This window comes from Lissotriton vulgaris, chromosome 1_1, assembly GCF_964263255.1.
Source record: "Lissotriton vulgaris chromosome 1_1, aLisVul1.2, whole genome shotgun sequence".
Taxonomy (NCBI): domain Eukaryota; kingdom Metazoa; phylum Chordata; class Amphibia; order Caudata; family Salamandridae; genus Lissotriton; species Lissotriton vulgaris.
Genome location: NC_141685.1, coordinates 243,177,633 through 243,197,847, shown reverse-complemented (window position 1 = coordinate 243,197,847; position 20,215 = coordinate 243,177,633). Strand labels below are relative to the sequence as shown.

Genomic DNA, 20,215 nt, shown 5'->3' with positions numbered 1-20,215 from the left:
CCTCTCACTCTTTCATGATGTACTGATATTATGTCATACTGATTTTACTGAAAAGCTGGGGATATAGCTCAGTGGTAGAGCATTTGACTGCAGATCAAAAGGTCCCTGGTTCAAATCCGGGTGTCCCCTCAGACTATTTTGATTCTGTTGTTTGTAGTTGGGACTTTTCATCAATTCCTTTTGGATCATCTTTGACAGAGTCAGTGTTCCCTTGGATATTGCACTTTAATATCATTACAGAGTTTGCTGCTCAAAACCTGTGAGTAAATGCAGTTTTAACACTCGGCTTGGTGTTCCATTTGGGAACTTTCTGAAAGATCATTGATCTATTTTGGAATTTGGCTCTTCCTTTTACAGCGCTAAAGAAAGGGAATGGACTATGAAATAAATTGACAAATTTGGTATACTGTTTGGTGCTTTCTTGAATCGCACTAAAGAAATGGCTTAGAATACTGTGCAGCGATGCAGTCAGTCTATTTCTCATTTCACCTGTGTCCTCAGTCTTACATATATTCCACCTTTTCCCTGTGCATCCAAAGTATGTGCTTGTTTGAAGCACTTCATTTTTGTGCAACGTAGGAACTATTTAATTTCTCCTTAAATGCTCTGCCTACGTGCAAGATGTACGAACCATTGTTGCAGTTGCAAGAAGGCTGGCCTGAAGAATCAGGCCATTTGCAAGCACAAAGTGGCTTTTTCTGATGTTTTAAATCGAAGGTCCGTGAAAGGGGTGTTTGGGTGTACCTTCCAAATACCGAATTGCAGTGGTATGTAGAAATGTTTTTCCACCGTAATGTGGCCCAAAACAATCATACTTCATCACCATCTGAGTGATTGTGGTAACCAAACATGAAACAATAAGGTATCCCGTAAAAACCTCTTCCCCTTTGAGAATGTTTCAAAACAAACATTTTAAGTGCAGGCATTGGTCCTATGTACCACTGCCTATTCAAATAAAATACCAATCAAACAAATACATATATTTTTTTTAATGATCCATTTTTCCTTTAATAAATAATATTAAGAACTACTTCTACAGTTCCACAGTTTCAAGGTTGTACTTTCCGGCACAACTTAGCATGATCCTCTCACTCTTTCATGATGTACTGATATATTGTCATTCTGATCTTGGCTGACAGCTGGGGATATAGCTCAGTGGTAGAGCATTTGACTGCAGATCAAGAGGTTCCTGGTTCAAATCCGGGTGTCCCCTCATACTATTTTGAATCTGCTGTTTGTAGTTGGGAATTTTCATGAATCCCATTTGGATCATCTATGACAGAGTCAGTGTTCCCTTGGATGTTACACTTTAATAACATTACCGTGTTGCTGATTAAAACTTGTGAGTAACTGCATTTTTTACACTGGGCTTGGTATTCCCTATGGGAAATTTCTGAAACATCATTGATCTATTTTGGAATTCGGCTCTACCTTTCACAGCTCTAAACAAAGGGAATGGACTATGAAACCAATTGACAAATGTGTTATACTGTTTGGTGCTCTCTTGAATCGCACTAAAGAAATGGCTTAGAATACTGGGCAGCTATGCAATCAATCTATTTCTCATTACACCTGTGTCCTCAGTCTTACATATATTCCATCTCTTCTCTGTCCATACAAAGTATGTGTTTGTTTGAAGCACTTCATTTTTGTGCAAATTAGGAACTATTTAATTTCTCCTTGAAAGCTCTGCCTACGTGCAAGATGTACAAACCCTCGTTGCAGTTGCAAGAAGGCTGGTCTGAAGAATCAGGCCAGTTGCAAGCACAAAGTGGCTTTTTTTGATGTATTAAATTGAAGGTACTTGAAAGGGGTGCTTGGGTGTTCCTTCCAAATACCGAATTGTAGTGTTATGTAGAAATGTTTTTCCATCGTAATTTGGCCAAAAAACAATCATACTTCACCACCATCTCGGTGATTGTGGTAACCAATCATCAAATGATAATGTGTCACGTAAAAACCTCTTCCCCTTTAAGAATGTTTCAAAACAATCATTGTATGTAGAGGCATTGGTCTTATGTACCAGGGCCTATTCAAATAAAATAGCAATGAAACAAATTAATCTGTTTTTTAAATGAGCCAGTTTTACTTTAATAAATAATATTAAGGACTACTTCTCCTGTTCCACAGTTTCAAGCCTGTACTTTCCGGCACAACTTAGCATGATCCTCTCACTCTTTCATGATGTACTGATATTATGTCATTCTGATTTTACTGAAAAGCTGGGGATATAGCTCAGTGGTAGAGCATTTGACTGCATATCATAGAGGTCCCTGGTTCAAATCCGGGTGTTCCCTCACACTATTTTGAATCTGCTGTTTGTAGTTGGGAATTTTCATGAATCCCATTTGGATCATCTTTGACAGAGTCAGTGTTCCCTTGGATGCTACACTTTAATACCATTACAGTGTTGCTGATTAAAACTTGTGAGTAACTGCATTTTTTACACTGGGCTTGGTATTCCCTATGGGAAATTTCTGAAACATCATTGATCTATTTTGGAATTCGGCTCTACCTTTCACAGCTCTAAACAAAGGGAATGGACTATGAAACCAATTGACAAATTTGTTATACTGTTTGGTGCTCTCTTGAATCGCACTAACGAAATGGCTTAGAATACTGGGCAGCTATGCAATCAATCTATTTCTCATTACACCTGTGTCCTCAGTCTTACATATATTCCATCTCTTCTCTGTCCATACAAAGTATGTGTTTGTTTGAAGCACTTCGTTTTTGTGCAACTTAGGAACTATTTAATTTCTCCTTGAAAGCTCTGCCTACGTGCAAGATGTACAAACCCTCGTTGCAGTTGCAAGAAGGCTGGTCTGAAGAATCAGGCCAGTTGCAAGCACAAAGTGGCTTTATTTGATGTATTAAATCGAAGGTACTTGAAAGGGGTGTTTGGGTGTTCCTTCCAAATACCGAATCGTAGTGGTATGTAGAAATGTTTTTCCATCGTAATTTGGCCAAAAAACAATCATACTTCACCACCATCTCGGTGATTGTGGTAACCAATCATCAAATGATAATGTGTCACGTAAAAACCTCTTCCCCTTTAAGAATGTTTCAAAACAATCATTGTATGTAGAGGCATTGGTCTTATGTACCACGGCCTATTCAAATAAAATAGCAATGAAAAAATTAATCTGTTTTTTAAATGATCCAGTTTTACTTTAATAAATAATATTAAGGACTACTTCTCCTGTTCCACAGTTTCAAGCCTGTACTTTCCGGCACAACTTAGCATGATCCTCTCACTCTTTCATGATGTACTGATATTATGTCATTCTGCTTTTACTGAAAAGCTGGGGATATAGCTCAGTGGTAGAGCATTTGACTGCAGATCAAGAGGTCCCTGGTTCAAATCCGGGTGTCCCCTCAGACTATTTTGATTCTGTTGTTTGTAGTTGGGACTTTTCATCAATTCCTTTTGGATCATCTTTGACAGAGTCAGTGTTCCCTTGGATATTGCACTTTAATAGCATTACCGAGTTTGCTTCTCAAAACCTGTGAGTAAATGGAGTTTTAACACTCGGCTTGGTGTTCCCTTTGGGAACTTTCTGAAAGATCATTGATCTATTTTGGAATTTGGCTCTTCCTTTTACAGCACAAGAGAAAGGGAATGGACTATGAAATAAATTGACAAATTTGTTATACTGTTTGGTGCTTTCTTGAATCGCACTAAAGAAATGGCTTAGAATACTGTGCAGCGATGCAGTCAGTCTATTTCTCATTTCACCTGTGTCCTCAGTCTTACATATATTCCACCTTTTCCCTGTGCATTAAAAGTATGAGCTTGTTTGAAGCACTTCATTTTTGTGCAACGTAGGAACTATTTAATTTCTCCTTAAATGCTCTGCCTACGTGCAAGATGTATGAACCATTGTTGCAGTTGCAAGAAGGCTGGCCTGAAGAATCAGGCCATTTGCAAGCACAAAGTGGCTTTTTCTGATGTTTTAAATCGAAGGTCCGTGAAAGGGGTGTTTGGGTGTACCTTCCAAATACCGCATTGTAGTGGTATGTAGAAATGTTTTTCCACCGTAATGTGGCCCAAAACAATCATACTTCATCACCATCTGAGTGATTGTGGTAACCAAACATGAAACATTAAGGTATCCCGTAAAAACCTCTTCCCCTTTGAGAATGTTTCAAAACAAACATTTTAAGTGCAGGCATTGGTCCTATGTACCACTGCCTATTCAAATAAAATACCAATCAAACAAATACATATATATTTTTTAATGATCCATTTTTCCTTTAATAAATAATATTAAGAACTACTTCTACAGTTCCACAGTTTCAAGGTTGTACTTTCCGGCACAACTTAGCATGATCCTCTCACTCTTTCATGATGTACTGATATATTGTTATTCTGATCTTGGCTGACAGCTGGGGATATAGCTCAGTGGTAGAGCATTTGACTGCAGATCAAGAGTTCCCTGGTTCAAATCCGGGTGTCCCCTCATACTATTTTGAATCTGCTGTTTGTAGTTGGGAATTTTCATGAATCCCATTTGGATTATCTTTGACAGAGTCAGTGTTCCCTTGGATGTTACACTTTAATAACATTACAGTGTTGCTGATTAAAACTTGTGAGTAACTGCATTTTTTACACTGGGCTTGGTATTCCCTATGGGAAATATCTGAAACATCATTGATCTATTTTGGAATTCGGCTCTACCTTTCACAGCTCTAAACAAAGGGAATGGACTATGAAACCAATTGACAAATTTGTTATACTGGTTGGTGCTCTCTTGAATCGCACTAAAGAAATGGCTTAGAATACTGGGCAGCTATGCAATCAATCTATTTCTCATTACACCTGTGTCCTCAGTCTTACATATATTCCATCTCTTCTCTGTCCATACAAAGTATGTGTTTGTTTGAAGCACTTCATTTTTGTGCAACTTAGGAACTATTTAATTTCTCCTTGAAAGCTCTGCCTACGTGCAAGATGTACAAACCCTCGTTGCAGTTGCAAGAAGGCTGGTCTGAAGAATCAGGCCAGTTGCAAGCACAAAGTGGCTTTTTTTGATGTATTAAATCGAAGGTACTTGAAAGGGGTGTTTGGGTGTTCCATCCAAATACCGAATTGTAGTGGTATGTAGAAATGTTTTTCCATCGTAATTTGGCCAAAAAACAATCATACTTCACCACCATCTCGGTGATTGTGGTAACCAATCATCAAATGATAATGTGTCACGTAAAAACCTCTTCCCCTTTAAGAATGTTTCAAAACAATCATTGTATGTAGAGGCATTGGTCCTATGTACCACTGCCTATTCAAATAAAATAGCAATGAAACAAAGTAATCCATTTTTTAAATGATACAGCTTTCCTTTAATAAATAATATTAACTACTACTTCTCCTGTTCCAAAGTTTCAAGCCTGTACTTTCTGGCACAACTTAGCATGATCCTCTCACTCTTTCATGATGTACTGATATTATGTCATTCTGATTTTACTGAAAAGCTGGGGATATAGCTCAGTGGTAGACATTTGACTGCAGATCAAGAGGTCCCTGGTTCAAATCCGGGTGTACCCTCAGACTATTTTGATTCTGTTGTTTGTAATTGGGACTTTTCATCAATTCCTTTTGGATCATCTTTGACAGAGTCAGTGTTCCCTTGGATATTGCACTTTAATATCATTACAGAGTTTGCTGCTCAAAACCTGTGAGTAAATGCAGTTTTAACACTCGGCTTGGTGTTCCATTTGGGAACTTTCTGAAAGATCTTTGATCTATTTTGGAATTTGGCTCTTCCTTTTACAGCACTAAAGAAAGGGAATGGACTATGAAATAAATTGACAACTTTGTTATACTGTTTGGTGCTTTCTTGAATCGCACTAAAGAAATGGCTTAGAATACTGTGCAGCGATGCAGTCAGTCTATTTCTCATTTCACCTGTGTCCTCAGTCTTACATATATTCCACCTTTTCCCTGTGCATCCAAAGTATGTGCTTGTTTGAAGCACTTCATTTTTGAGCAACGTAGGAACTATTTAATTTCTCATTAAATGCTCTGCCTACGTGCAAGATGTATGAACCATTGTTGCAGTTGCAAGAAGGCTGGCCTGAAGAATCAGGCCATTTGCAAGCACAAAGTGGCTTTTTCTGATGTTTTAAATCGAAGGTCCATGAAAGGGGTGTTTGGGTGTACCGTAATGTGGCCCTTTTCATGAATCCCATTTGGATCATCTTTGACAGAGTCAGTGTTCCCTTGGATGTTACACTTTAATAACATTACAGTGTTGCTGATTAAAACTTGTGAGTAACTGCATTTTTTACACTGGGCTTGGTATTCCCTATGGGAAATTTCTGAAACATCATTGATCTATTTTGGAATTCGGCTCTACCTTTCACAGCTCTAAACAAAGGGAATGGACTATGAAACCAATTGACAAATTTGTTATACTGTTTGGTGCTCTCTTGAATCGCACTAAAGAAATGGCTTAGAATACTGGGCAGCTATGCAATCAATCTATTTCTCGTTACACCTGTGTCCTCAGTCTTACATATATTCCATCTCTTCTCTGTCCATACAAAGTATGTGTTTGTTTGAAGCACTTCATTTTTGTGCAACTTAGGAACTATTTAATTTCTCCTTGAAAGCTCTGCCTACGTGCAAGATGTACAAACCCTCGTTGCAGTTGCAAGAAGGCTGGTCTGAAGAATCAGGCCAGTTGCAAGCACAAAGTGGCTTTTTTTGATGTATTAAATTGAAGGTACTTGAAAGGGGTGTTTGGGTGTTCCTTCCAAATACCGAATTGTAGTGGTATGTAGAAATGTTTTTCCATCGTAATTTGGCCAAAAAACAATCATACTTCACCACCATCTCGGTGATTGTGGTAACCAATCATCAAATGATAATGTGTCACGTAAAAACCTCTTCCCCTTTAAGAATGTTTCAAAACAATCATTGTATGTAGAGGCATTGGTCTTACGTACCACGGCCTATTCAAATAAAATAGCAATGAAAAAATGTATCTGTTTTTTAAATGATCCAGTTTTACTTGAATAAATAATATTAAGGACTACTTCTCCTGTTCCACAGTTTCAACCCTGTACTTTCCGGCACAACTTAGCATGATCCTCTCACTCTTTCATGATGTACTGATATTATGTCATTCTAATTTTTCTGAAAAGCTGGGGATATAGCTCAGTGGTAGAGCATTTGACTGGAGATCAAGAGGTCCCTGGTTCAAATCCAGGTGTCCCCTCAGACTATTTTGATTCTGTTGTTTGTAGTTGGGACTTTTCATCAATTCCTTTCGGATCATCTTTGACAGAGTCAGTGTTCCCTTGGATATTGCACTTTAATAGCATTACAGAGTTTGCTGCTCAAAACCTGTGAGTAAATGGAGTTTTAACACTCTGCTTGGTATTCCCTTTGGGAAATTTCTGAAAGATCATTGATCTATTTTGGAATTTGGCTCTTCCTTTTACAGCACTAAAGAAAGGGAATGGACTATGAAACAAATTGACAAATTTGTTATACTGTTTGATGCTTTCTTGAACCGCACTAAAGAAATGGCTTAGAATACTGTGCAGCGATGCAGTCAGTCTATTTCTCATTTCACCTGTGTCCTCAGTCTTACATATATTCCACCTTTTCCCTGTGCATTAAAAGTATGTGCTTGTTTGAAGCACTTCATTTTTGTGCAACGTAGGAACTATTTAATTTCTCCTTGAAAGCTCTGCCTACGTGCAAGATGTACAAACCCTCGTTGCAGTTGCAAGAAGGCTGGTCTGAAGAATCAGGCCAGTTGCAAGCACAAAGTGGCTTTTTTTGATGTATTAAATCGAAGGTACTTGAAAGAGGTGTTTGGGTGTTCCTTCCAAATACTGAATTGTAGTGGTATGTAGAAATGTTTTTCGACCGTAATGTGGCCCAAAACAATCATACTTCATCACCATCTGAGTGATTGTGGTAACCAAACATGAAACAATAAGGTATCCCGTAAAAACCTCTTCCCCTTTGAGAATGTTTCAAAACAAACATTTTAAGTGCAGGCATTGGTCCTATGTACTACTGCCTATTCAAATAAAATACCAATCAAACAAATACATATATTTTTTTAATGATCCATTTTTCCTTTAATAAATAATATTAAGAACTACTTCTACAGTTACACAGTTTCAAGGTTGTACTTTCCGGCACAACTTAGCATGATCCTCTCACTCTTTCATGATGTACTGATATATTGTCATTCTGATGTTGGCTGACAGCTGGGGATATAGCTCAGTGGTAGAGCATTTGACTGCAGATCAAGAGGTCCCTGGTTCAAATCCGGGTGTCCCCTCATACTATTTTGAATCTGCTGTTTGTAGTTGGGAATTTTCAAGAATCCCATTTGGATCATCTTTGACAGAGTCAGTGTTCCCTTGGATGTTACACTTTAATACCATTACAGTGTTGCTGATTAAAACTTGTGAGTAACTGCATTTTTTACACTGGGCTTGGTATTCCCTATGGGAAATTTCTGAAACATCATTGATCTATTTTGGAATTCGGCTCTACCTTTCACAGCTCTAAACAAAGGGAATGGACTATGAAACCAATTGACAAATTTGTTATACTGTTTGGTGCTCTCTTGAATCGCACTAAAGAAATGGCTTAGAATACTGGGCAGCTATGCAATCAATCTATTTCTCATTACACCTGTGTCCTCAGTCTTACATATATTCCATCTCTTCTCTGTCCATACAAAGTATGTGTTTGTTTGAAGCACTTCATTTTTGTGCAACTTAGGAACTATTTAATTTCTCCTTGAAAGCTCTGCCTACGTGCAAGATGTACAAACCCTCGTTGCAGTTGCAAGAAGGCTGGTCTGAAGAATCAGGCCAGTTGCAAGCACAAAGTGGCTTTTTTTGATGTATTAAATCGAAGGTACTTGAAAGGGGTGTTTGGGTGTTCCTTCCAAATACCGAATTGTAGTGGTATGTAGAAATGTTTTTCCTCCGTAATTTGGCCAAAAAACATTCATACTTCACCACCATCTCGGTGATTGTGGTAACCAATCATCAAATGATAATGTGTCACGTAAAAACCTCTTCCACTTTAAGAATGTTTCAAAGCAATCATTGTATGTAGAGGCATTGGTCTTATGTACCACTGCCTATTCAAATAAAATAGCAATGAAACAAATTAATCTGTTTTTTAAATGATCCAGTTTTACTTTAATAAATAATATTAAGGACTACTTCTCCTGTTCCACAGTTTCAAGCCTGTACTTTCCGGCACAACTTAGCATGATCCTCTCACTCTTTCATGATGTACTGATATTATGTCATTCTAATTTTTCTGAAAAGCTGGGGATATAGCTCAGTGGTAGAGCATTTGACTGCAGATCAAGAGGTCCCTGGTTCAAATCCGGGTGTCTCCTCACACTATTTTGATTCTGTTGTTTGTAGTTGGGACTTTTCATCAATTCCTTTTGGATCATCTATGACAGAGTCAGTGTTCCCTTGGATATTGCACTTTAATAGCATTACCGAGTTTGCTGCTCAAAACCTGTGAGTAAATGCAGTTTTAACACTCGGCTTGGTGTTCCCTTTGGGAACTTTCTGAAAGATCATTGATCTTTTTTTGAATTTGGCTCTTCCTTTTACAGACCTAAAGAAAGGGAATGGACTATGAAACAAATTGACACATTTGTTATACTGTTTGGTGCTTTCTTGAATCGCACTAAAGAAATGGCCTAGAATACTGTGCAGCGATGCAGTCAGTCTATTTCTCATTTCACCTGTGTCCTCAGTCTTACATATATTCCACCTTTTCCCTGTGCATTAAAAGTATGTGCTTGTTTGAAGCACTTCATTTTTGTGCAACGTAGGAACTATTTAATTTCTCCTTAAATGCTCTGCCTACGTGCAAGATGTACGAACCATTGTTGCAGTTGCAAGAAGGCTGGCCTGAAGAATCAGGCCATTTGCAAGCACAAAGTGGCTTTTTCTGATGTTTTAAATCGAAGGTCCGTGAAAGGGGTGTTTGGGTGTACCTTCCAAATACCGAATTGTAGTGGTATGTAGAAATGTTTTTCCACCGTAATGTGGCCCAAAACAATCATACTTCATCACCATCTGAGTGATTGTGGCAACCAAACATGAAACAATAAGGTATCCCGTAAAAACCTCTTCCCCTTTGAGAATGTTTCAAAACAAACATTTTAAGTGCAGGCATTGGTCCTATGTACCACTGCCTATTCAAATAAAATACCAGACAAACAAATACATATATTTTTTTAATGATCCATTTTTCCTTTAATAAATAATATTAAGAACTACTTCTACAGTTCCACAGTTTCAAGGTTGTACTTTCCGGCACAACTTAGCATGATCCTCTCACTCTTTCATGATGTACTGATATATTGTCATTCTGATGTTGGCTGACAGCTGGGGATATAGCTCAGTGGTAGAGCATTTGACTGCAGAACAAGAGGTCCCTGGTTCAAATCCGGGTGTTCACTCATACTATTTTGAATCTGCTGTTTGTAGTTGGGAATTTTCATGAATCCCATTTGGATCATCTTTGACAGAGTCAGTGTTCCCTTGGATGTTACACTTTAATACCATTACAGTGTTGCTGATTAAAACTTGTGAGTAACTGCATTTTTTACACTGGGCTTGGTATTCCCTATGGGAAATTTCTGAAACATCATTGATCTATTTTGGAATTCGGCTCTACCTTTCACAGCTCTAAACAAAGGGAATGGACTATGAAACCAATTGACAAATTTGTTATACTGTTTGGTGCTCTCTTGAATCGCACTAAAGAAATGGCTTAGAATACTGGGCAGCTATGCAATCAATCTATTTCTCATTACACCTGTGTCCTCAGTCTTACATATATTCCATCTCTTCTCTGTCCATACAAAGTATGTGTTTGTTTGAAGCACTTCATTTTTGTGCAACTTAGGAACTATTTAATTTCTCCTTGAAAGCTCTGCCTACGTGCAAGATGTACAAACCCTCGTTGCAGTTGCAAGAAGGCTGGTCTGAAGAATCAGGCCAGTTGCAAGCACAAAGTGGCTTTTTTGGATGTATTAAATCGAAGGTACTTGAAAGGGGTGTTTGGGTGTTCCTTCCAAATACCGAATTGTAGTGGTATGTGGAAATGTTTTTTCTCCGTAATTTGGACAAAAAACAATCATACTTCACCACCATCTCGGTGATTGTGGTAACCAATCATCAAATGATAATGTGTCACGTAAAAACCTCTTCCCCTTTAAGAATGTTTCAAAACAATCATTGTATGTAGAGGCATTGGTCTTATGTACCACTGCCTATTCAAATAAAATAGCAATGAAACAAATTAATCCGTTTTTTAAATGATACAGCTTTCCTTTAATAAATAATATCAACTACTACTTCTCCTGTTCCACAGTTTCATGCCTGTACTTTCCGGCACAACTTAGCATGATCCTCTCACTCTTTCATGATGTACTGATATTATGTCATTCTGATTTTACTGAGAAGCTGGGGATATAGCTCAGTGGTAGAGTATTTGACTGCAGATCAAGAGGTCCCTGGTTCAAATCCGGGTGTCCCCCCAGACTATTTTGATTCTGTTGTTTGTAGTTGAGACTTTTCATCAATTCCTTTTGGATCATCTTTGACAGAGTCAGTGTTCCCTTGGTTATTGCACTTTAATAGCATTACATAGTTTGCTGCTCAAAACCTGTGAGTAAATGGAGTTTTAGCACTCGGCTTGGTATTCCCTTTGGGAAATTTCTGAAAGATCATTGATCTATTTTGGAATTTGGCTCTTCCTTATACAGCACTAAAGAAAGGGAATGGACTATGAAACAAATTGACAAATTTGTTATACTGTTTGGTGCTCTCTTGAATCGCACTAAAGAAATGGCTTAGAATACTGTGCAGCGATGCAGTCAGTCTATTTCTCATTTCACCTGTGTCCTCAGTCTTACATATATTCCACCTTTTCCCTGTGCATTAAAAGTATGTGCTTGTTTGAAGCACTTCATTTTTGTGCAACTTAGGAACTATTTAATTTCTCCTTGAAAGCTCTGCCTACGTACAAACCCTCGTTGCAGTTGCAAGAAGGCTGGTCTGAAGAATCAGGCCAGTTGCAAGCACAAAGTGGCTTTTTTTGATGTATTAAATTGAAGGTACTTGAAAGGGGTGTTTGGGTGTTCCTTCCAAATACCGAATTGTAGTGGTATGTAGAAATGTTTTTCCATCGTAATCTGGCCAAAAAACAATCATACTTCACCACCATCTTGGTGATTGTGGTAACCAATCATCAAATGATAATGTGTCATGTAAAAACCTCTTCCGCTTTAAGAATGTTTCAAAACAATCATTGTATGTAGAGGCATTGGTCTTATGTACCACTGCCTATTCAAATAAAATAGCAATGAAACAAATTAATCTGTTTTTTAAATGATCCAGTTTTACTTTAATAAATAATATTAAGGACTACTTCTCCTGTTCCACAGTTTCAAGCCTGTACTTTCCGGCACAACTTAGCATGATCCTCTCACTCTTTCATGATGTACTGATATTATGTCATTCTAATTTTTCTGAAAAGCTGGGGATATAGCTCAGTGGTAGAGCATTTGACTGCAGATCAAGAGGTCCCTGGTTCAAATCTGGGTGTCCCCTCAGACTATTTTGATTCTGTTGTTTGTAGTTGGGACTTTTCATCAATTCCTTTTGGATCATCTTTGACAGAGTCAGTGTTCCCTTGGATATTGCACTTTAATAGCATTACAGAGTTTGCTGCTCAAACCCTGTGAGTAAATGCAGTTTTAACACTCAGCTTGGTGTTCCCTTTGGGAGCTTTCTGAAAGATCATTGATCTTTTTGGAATTTGGCTCTTCCTTTTACAGACCTAAAGAAAGGGAATGGACTATGAAACAAATTGACAAATTTGTTATACTGTTTGGTGCTTTCTTGAATCGCACTAAAGAAATGGCTTAGAATACTGTGCAGCGATGCAGTCAGTCTATTTCTTATTTCACCTGTATCCTCAGTCTTACATATATTCCACCTTTTCCCTGTGCATCCAAAGTATGTGCTTGTTTGAAGCACTTCATTTTTGTGCAACGTAGGAACTATTTAATTTCTCCTTAAATGCTCTGCCTACGTGCAAGATGTACGAACCATTGTTGCAGTTGCAAGAAGGCTGGCCTGAAGAATCAGGCCATTTGCAAGCACAAAGTGGCTTTTTCTGATGTTTTAAATCGAAGGTCCGTGAAAGGGGTGTTTGGGTGTACCTTCCAAATACCGCATTGTAGTGGTATGTAGAAATGTTTTTCCACCGTAATGTGGCCCAAAACAATCATACTTCATCACCATCTGAGTGATTGTGGTAACCAAACATGAAACAATAAGGTATCCCGTAAAAACCTCTTCCCCTTTGAGAATGTTTCAAAACAAACATTTTAAGTGCAGGCATTGGTCCTATGTACCACTGCCTATTCAAATAAAATACCAATCAAACAAATACATATATTTTTTTTAATGATCCATTTTTCCTTTAATAAATAATATTAAGAACTACTTCTACAGTTCCACAGTTTCAAGGTTGTACTTTCCGGCACAACTTAGCATGATCCTCTCACTCTTTCATGATGTACTGATATATTGTCATTCTGATCTTGGCTGACAGCTGAGGATATAGCTCAGTGGTAGAGCATTTGACTGCAGATCAAGAGGTCCCTGGTTCAAATCCGGGTGTCCCCTCATACTATTTTGAATCTGCTGTTTGTAGTTGGGAATTTTCATGAATCCCATTTGGATTATCTTTGACAGAGTCAGTGTTCCCTTGGATGTTACACTTTAATAACATTACAGTGTTGCTGATTAAAACTTGTGAGTAACTGCATTTTTTACACTGGGCTTGGTATTCCCTATGGGAAATTTCTGAAACATAATTGATCTATTTTGGAATTCGGCTCTACCTTTCACAGCTCTAAACAAAGGGAATGGACTATGAAACCAATTGACAAATTTGTTATACTGTTTGGTGCTCTCTTGAATCGCACTAAAGAAATGGCTTAGAATACTGGGCAGCTATGCAATCAATCTATTTCTCATTACACTTGTGTCCTCAGTCTTACATATATTCCATCTCTTCTCTGTCCATACAAAGTATGTGTTTGTTTGAAGCACTTCATTTTTGTGCAACTTAGGAACTATTTAATTTCTCCTAGAAAGCTCTGCCTACGTGCAAGATGTTCAAACCCTCGTTGCAGTTGCAAGAAGGCTGGTCTGAAGAATCAGGCCAGTTGCAAGCACAAAGTGGCTTTTTTTGATGTATTAAATCGAAGGTACTTGAAAGGGGTGTTTGGGTGTTCCTTCCAAATACCGAATTGTAGTGGTATATAGAAATGTTTTTCCTCCGTAATTTGGCCAAAAAATATTCATACTTCACCACCATCTCGGTGATTGTGGTAACCAATCATCAAATGATAATGTGTCATGTAAAAACCTCATCCGCTTTAAGAATGTTTCAAAACAATCATTGTATGTAGAGGCATTGGTCTTATGTACCACTGCCTATTCAAATAAAATAGCAATGAAACAAATTAATCTGTTTTTTAAATGATGATCCAGTTTTACTTTAATAAATAATATTAAGGACTACTTCTCCTGTTCCACAGTTTCAAGCCTGTACTTTCCGGCTCAACTTAGCATGATCCTCTCACTCTTTCATGATGTACTGATATTATGTCATTCTAATTTTTCTGAAAAGCTGGGGATATAGCTCAGTGGTAGAGCATTTGACTGCAGATCAAGAGGTCCCTGGTTCAAATCCGGGTGTCCCCTCAGACTATTTTGATTCTGTTGTTTGTAGTTGGGACTTTTCATCAATTCCTTTTGGATCATCTTTGACAGAGTCAGTGTTCCCTTGGATATTGCACTTTAATAGCATTACAGAGTTTGCTGCTCAAAACCTGTGAGTAAATCCAGTTTTAACACTCGGCTTGGTGTTCCCTTTGGGAACTTTCTGAAAGATCATTGATCTTTTTGGGAATTTGGCTCTTCCTTTTACAGACCTAAAGAAAGGGAATGGACTATGAAACAAATTGACAAATTTGTTATACTGTTTGGTGCTTTCTTGAATCGCACTAAAGAAATGGCTTAGAATACTGTGCAGCGATGCAGTCAGTCTATTTCTCATTTCACCTGTGTCCTCAGTCTTACATATATTCCACCTTTTCCCTGTGCATTAAAAGTATGTGCTTGTTTGAAGCACTTCATTTTTGTTCAACGTAGGAACTATTTAATTTCTCCTTAAATGCTCTGCCTACGTGCAAGATGTACGAACCATTGTTGCAGTTGCAAAAAGGCTGGCCTGAAGAATCAGGCCATTTGCAAGCACAAAGTGGCTTTTTCTGATGTTTTAAATCGAAGGTCCGTGAAAGGGGTGTTTGGGTGTACCTTCCAAATACCGAATTGTAGTGGTATGTAGAAATGTTTTTCCACTGTAATGTGGCCCAAAACAATCATACTTCATCACCATCTGAGTGATTGTGGTAACCAAACATGAAACAATAAGGTATCCCGTAAAAACCTCTTCCCCTTTGAGAATGTTTCAAAACAAATATTTGCAGGCATTGGTCCTATGTACCACTGCCTATTCAAATTAAATACCAATCAAACAAATACATATATTTTTTTTAATGATCCATTTTTCCTTTAATAAATAATATTAAGAACTACTTCTACAGTTCCACAGTTTCAAGGTTGTACTTTCCGGCACAACTTAGCATGATCCTCTCACTCTTTCATGATGTACTGATATATTGTCATTCTGATCTTGGCTGACAGCTGGGGATATAGCTCAGTGGTAGAGCATTTGACTGCAGATCAAGAGGTCCCTGGTTCAAATCCGGGTGTCCCCTCATACTATTTTGATTCTGCTGTTTGTAGTTGGGAATTTTCATGAATCCCATTTGGATCATCTTTGACAGAGTCAGTGTTCCCTTGGATGTTACACTTTAATACCATTACAGTGTTGCTGATTAAAACTTGTGAGTAACTGCATTTTTTACACTGGGCTTGGTATTCCCTATGGGAAATTTCTGAAACATCATTGATCTATTTTGGAATTCGGCTCTACCTTTCACAGCTCTAAACAAAGGGAATGGACTATGAAACCAATTGACAAATTTGTTAAACTGTTTGGTGCTCTCTTGAATCGCACTAAAGAAATGCCTTAGAATACTGGGCAGCTATGCAATCAATCTATTTCTCATTACACCTGTGTCCTCAGTCTTACATATATTCCATCTCTTCTCTGTCCATACAAAGTATGTGTGTGTTTGAAGCACTTCATTTTTGTGCAACTTAGGAACTCTTTAATTTCTCCTTGAAAGCTCTGCCTACGTGCAAGGTGTACAAACCCTTGTTGCAGTTGCAAGAAGGCTGGTCTGAAGAATCAGGCCAGTTGCAAGCACAAAGTGGCTTTTTTTGATGTATTAAATTGAAGGTACTTGCAAGGGGTGTTTGGGTGTTCCTTCCAAATACCGAATTGTAGTGGTATTTAGAAATGTTTTTCCATCGTAATTTGGCCAAAAAACAATCATACTTCACCACCATCTCGGTGATTGTGGTAACCAATCATCAAATGATAATGTGTCACGTAAAAACCTCTTCCCCTTTAAGAATGTTTCAAAACAATCATTGTATGTAGAGGCATTGGTCTTATGTACCACGGCCTATTCAAATAAAATAGCAATGAAAAAATTAATCTGTTTTTTAAATGATCCAGTTTTACTTTAATAAATAATATTAAGGACTACTTCTCCTGTTCCACAGTTTCAAGCCTGTACTTTCCGGCACAACTTAGCATGATCCTCTCACTCTTTCATGATGTACTGATATTATGTCATTCTGATTTTACTGAAAAGCGGGGGATATAGCTCAGTGGTAGAGCATTTGACTGCAGATCAAGAGGTCCCTGGTTCAAATCCGGGTGTCCCCTCAGACTTTTCTGATTCTGTTGTTTGTAGTTGGGACTTTTCATCAATTCCTTTTGGATCATCTTTGACAGAGTCAGTGTTCCCTTGGATATTGCACTTTAATAGCATTACAGAGTTTGCTGCTCAAAACCTGTGAGTAAATGGAGATTTAACACTCGGCTTGGTGTTCCCTTTGGGAAATTTCTGAAAGATCATTGATCTATTTTAGAATTTGGCTCTTCCTTTTACAGCACTAAAGAAAGTGAATGGACTATGAAACAAATTGACAAATTTGTTATACTGTTTGATGCTTTCTTGAATCGGACTAAAGAAATGGCTTAGAATACTGTGCAGCGATGCAGTCAGTCTATTTCTCATTTCACCTGTGTCCTCAGTCTTACATATATTCCACCTTTTCCCTGTGCATTAAAAGTATGTGCTTGTTTGAAGCACTTCATTTTTGTGCAACGTAGGAACTATTTAATTTCTCCTTGAAAGCTCTGCCTACGTGCAAGATGTACAAACCCTCGTTGCAGTTGCAAGAAGGCTGGTCTGAAGAATCAGGCCAGTTGCAAGCACAAAGTGGCTTTTTTTGATGTATTAAATCGAAGGTACTTGAAAGGGGTGTTTGGGTGTTCCTTCCAAATACCGAATTGTAGTGGTATGTAGAAATGTTTTTCCTCCGTAATTTGGCCAAAAAACATTCATACTTCACCACTATCTCGGTGATTGTGGTAATCAATCATCAAATGATAATGTGTCATGTAAAAACCTCTTCCGCTTTAAGAATGTTTCAAAACAATCATTGTATGTAGAGGCATTGGTCTTATGTACCACTGCCTATTCAAATAAAATAGCAATGAAACATATGGCCGAGATACCCGCCACCCCCTCTCAACACACTCCCCAAGGATGGGAAACCGGAAACAGTTCTGAACTTTTGGAAGACGGGAGGGAGTGACCCTCCCGGCCGTATTTATTAAAATATGAAACAAAATTAAAACATTAAAATAACAGTTTCATATTATGTACAATTTCATTACCACATTGCGATGTTTGGCTAACCTTAACATATTCTCTAATACAAAGGTTCTCCTAGCCGAACTAACATCCTACAAAACATTAACTTGAAATTTTGAAATTGTACATCCTAACGTTTAAGGGCCAACGGCAAGGTCGTAACCGGTGTCAAGATCCCTAAACCAGAAATATCCCCCTCACTTGTGAGGGGCGACCGCACAGAGGTGTACCTCAAGTGCAACTACCAATTTCCCTTGACTTGACGGGGGCCCCAATAAACTCGACGCCACTTAAAGGTCGTCCGAGGACTCGTGTGAGGTATCTAGAAGGTAGCGTAGACCCCCTCCCAAACCCCACACAACTTACCACATCTGCCGTCGCAGATATCCTGGCCCCGGGAAATTCCCCAGGAGGGGGCTGTAGCCCCTCCTACCCAGGAAGGGGCCTTGACCGCCTTTCCTTTCCTTTCCGCGTCCCATCCTTAGAAGGGACCGCCTACCCGTTGAGGGGCCAATGGCCACCTCCCTCGAGCGCTCCCATCCATAATGGGTGACGCCCACTCATAGGGATCTACCAATTAGTGCTCACCGATCATGACCTTACCGCCCGACCAAAAATAAATACGACAATTTAACTAAAATCACTCAATTACAAAATAACCATAACCATTCCACGTATGATTACTGATCTATACTAGTGCAGAATTACTTTATTTGAAAAACATACTGTAGCTGACCATTCTTTTTTGCATACTCAAAATAACACGACAATCATCACAACCTGCAAGAAATAGAGTTACCACATCAAAACTTTATTCAAAACAACTGGCTGTCCTCAGGGGCTGGTGGGTGGGTCAAAATTGGCTCTTCGTTCCGTCTCGAGCTCACGTGCAGCGAGGGGGTGCAGCTTCAGAGCACAGGAACAAGAGGATGCGTTCTTGGCTTGTTGCTCCTTTTATCCGTCTTCAGGGCGGGCGTAAACCCGCCCCTGCCTGCCCCTAGGGCGTGGCCGGCCGCGTCAGTGTCTAGGCCAGCCCACTCTAGGGCGGGAAAAAGCGCGCCCCGGCTACGCCGCTTCGGGCATACCAGCCGAGGCTCGCCTCCCGCCCAAAAATTGGCTTCCCGGGGGGCTTGTGGTACTCAACCATACGTTCGGGGGGACCGAATGGTCGCCCCTTTCCATATGGCCGAGATACCCGCCACCCCCTCTCAACACACTCCCCAAGGATGGGAAACCGGAAACAGTTCTGAACTTTTGGAAGACGGGAGGGAGTGACCCTCCCGGCCGTATTTATTAAAATATGAAACAAAATTAAAACATTAAAATAACAGTTTCATATTATGTACAATTTCATTACCACATTGCGATGTTTGGCTAACCTTAACATATTCTCTAATACAAAGGTTCTCCTAGCCGAACTAACATCCTACAAAACATTAACTTGAAATTTTGAAATTGTACATCCTAACGTTTAAGGGCCAACGGCAAGGTCGTAACCGGTGTCAAGATCCCTAAACCAGAAATATCCCCCTCACTTGTGAGGGGCGACCGCACAGAGGTGTACCTCAAGTGCAACTACCAATTTCCCTTGACTTGACGGGGGCCCCAATAAACTCGACGCCACTTAAAGGCCGTCCGAGGACTCGTGTGAGGTATCTAGAAGGTAGCGTAGACCCCCTCCCAAACCCCACACAACTTACCACATCTGCCGTCGCAGATATCCTGGCCCCGGGAAATTCCCCAGGAGGGGGCTGTAGCCCCTCCTACCCAGGAAGGGGCCTTGACCGCCTTTCCTTTCCTTTCGGCGTCCCATCCTTAGAAGGGACCGCCTACCCGTTGAGGGGCCAATGGCCACCTCCCTCGAGCGCTCCCATCCGTAATGGGTGACGCCCACTCATAGGGATCTACCAATTAGTGCTCACCGATCATGACCTTACCGCCACAGGCCGGATAGTTGACCGGCTATCCGGACCCCCCACACACTCCTACCTAAAGGTCATGTCTTAAAGTCCCCAGCCAAGCTATCAGGTCTCCTATGAATAACTCATTCCCCACCCGGGACAAATGAACACCATCACCCAAATACATACTGTCCCCTTTAATACAACCATGCGAAATAGAATGCAGTGTACTTGAACGGAACAATCGACTCACTTTATTATTAATCTTCCTTACTGAATGATTCAGAGCAGAAACTGAAAGAGCCCCCCACCACACTTTCCGCGGGATCATATGGGACCATGCGATTGTGCACCCTGGAA

General features: G+C 39.4%; 15 non-coding genes across 15 annotated transcripts; all 15 read left to right on the top strand.

The window, feature by feature from the left end:
• Positions 1 to 57: 57 nt before the first annotated feature.
• TRNAC-GCA (transfer RNA cysteine (anticodon GCA)) lies at positions 58 to 129 on the top strand. Its single transcript has one exon. It is a non-coding gene; the product is annotated as a tRNA-Cys (tRNA).
• Positions 130 to 1,141: 1,012 nt separating this feature from the next.
• On the top strand, positions 1,142 to 1,213 carry TRNAC-GCA (transfer RNA cysteine (anticodon GCA)). The gene has a single exon. It is a non-coding gene; the product is annotated as a tRNA-Cys (tRNA).
• Positions 1,214 to 2,224: 1,011 nt separating this feature from the next.
• On the top strand, positions 2,225 to 2,297 carry TRNAC-GCA (transfer RNA cysteine (anticodon GCA)). Its single transcript has one exon. It is a non-coding gene; the product is annotated as a tRNA-Cys (tRNA).
• A 1,010-nt stretch (positions 2,298 to 3,307) lies between these two features.
• TRNAC-GCA (transfer RNA cysteine (anticodon GCA)) lies at positions 3,308 to 3,379 on the top strand. Its single transcript has one exon. It is a non-coding gene; the product is annotated as a tRNA-Cys (tRNA).
• A 1,012-nt stretch (positions 3,380 to 4,391) lies between these two features.
• TRNAC-GCA (transfer RNA cysteine (anticodon GCA)) lies at positions 4,392 to 4,463 on the top strand. The gene has a single exon. It is a non-coding gene; the product is annotated as a tRNA-Cys (tRNA).
• Positions 4,464 to 7,148: 2,685 nt separating this feature from the next.
• Positions 7,149 to 7,220, top strand: TRNAS-GGA (transfer RNA serine (anticodon GGA)). The gene has a single exon. It is a non-coding gene; the product is annotated as a tRNA-Ser (tRNA).
• Positions 7,221 to 8,231: 1,011 nt separating this feature from the next.
• On the top strand, positions 8,232 to 8,303 carry TRNAC-GCA (transfer RNA cysteine (anticodon GCA)). Its single transcript has one exon. It is a non-coding gene; the product is annotated as a tRNA-Cys (tRNA).
• A 1,011-nt stretch (positions 8,304 to 9,314) lies between these two features.
• On the top strand, positions 9,315 to 9,386 carry TRNAC-GCA (transfer RNA cysteine (anticodon GCA)). Its single transcript has one exon. It is a non-coding gene; the product is annotated as a tRNA-Cys (tRNA).
• Positions 9,387 to 10,397: 1,011 nt separating this feature from the next.
• TRNAC-GCA (transfer RNA cysteine (anticodon GCA)) lies at positions 10,398 to 10,469 on the top strand. Its single transcript has one exon. It is a non-coding gene; the product is annotated as a tRNA-Cys (tRNA).
• Positions 10,470 to 11,480: 1,011 nt separating this feature from the next.
• Positions 11,481 to 11,552, top strand: TRNAC-GCA (transfer RNA cysteine (anticodon GCA)). The gene has a single exon. It is a non-coding gene; the product is annotated as a tRNA-Cys (tRNA).
• Positions 11,553 to 12,555: 1,003 nt separating this feature from the next.
• Positions 12,556 to 12,627, top strand: TRNAC-GCA (transfer RNA cysteine (anticodon GCA)). The gene has a single exon. It is a non-coding gene; the product is annotated as a tRNA-Cys (tRNA).
• A 1,011-nt stretch (positions 12,628 to 13,638) lies between these two features.
• Positions 13,639 to 13,712, top strand: TRNAC-GCA (transfer RNA cysteine (anticodon GCA)). Its single transcript has one exon. It is a non-coding gene; the product is annotated as a tRNA-Cys (tRNA).
• Positions 13,713 to 14,724: 1,012 nt separating this feature from the next.
• On the top strand, positions 14,725 to 14,796 carry TRNAC-GCA (transfer RNA cysteine (anticodon GCA)). The gene has a single exon. It is a non-coding gene; the product is annotated as a tRNA-Cys (tRNA).
• Positions 14,797 to 15,803: 1,007 nt separating this feature from the next.
• TRNAC-GCA (transfer RNA cysteine (anticodon GCA)) lies at positions 15,804 to 15,875 on the top strand. The gene has a single exon. It is a non-coding gene; the product is annotated as a tRNA-Cys (tRNA).
• A 1,010-nt stretch (positions 15,876 to 16,885) lies between these two features.
• Positions 16,886 to 16,957, top strand: TRNAC-GCA (transfer RNA cysteine (anticodon GCA)). The gene has a single exon. It is a non-coding gene; the product is annotated as a tRNA-Cys (tRNA).
• The last annotated feature ends 3,258 nt before the right edge of the window (positions 16,958 to 20,215 follow it).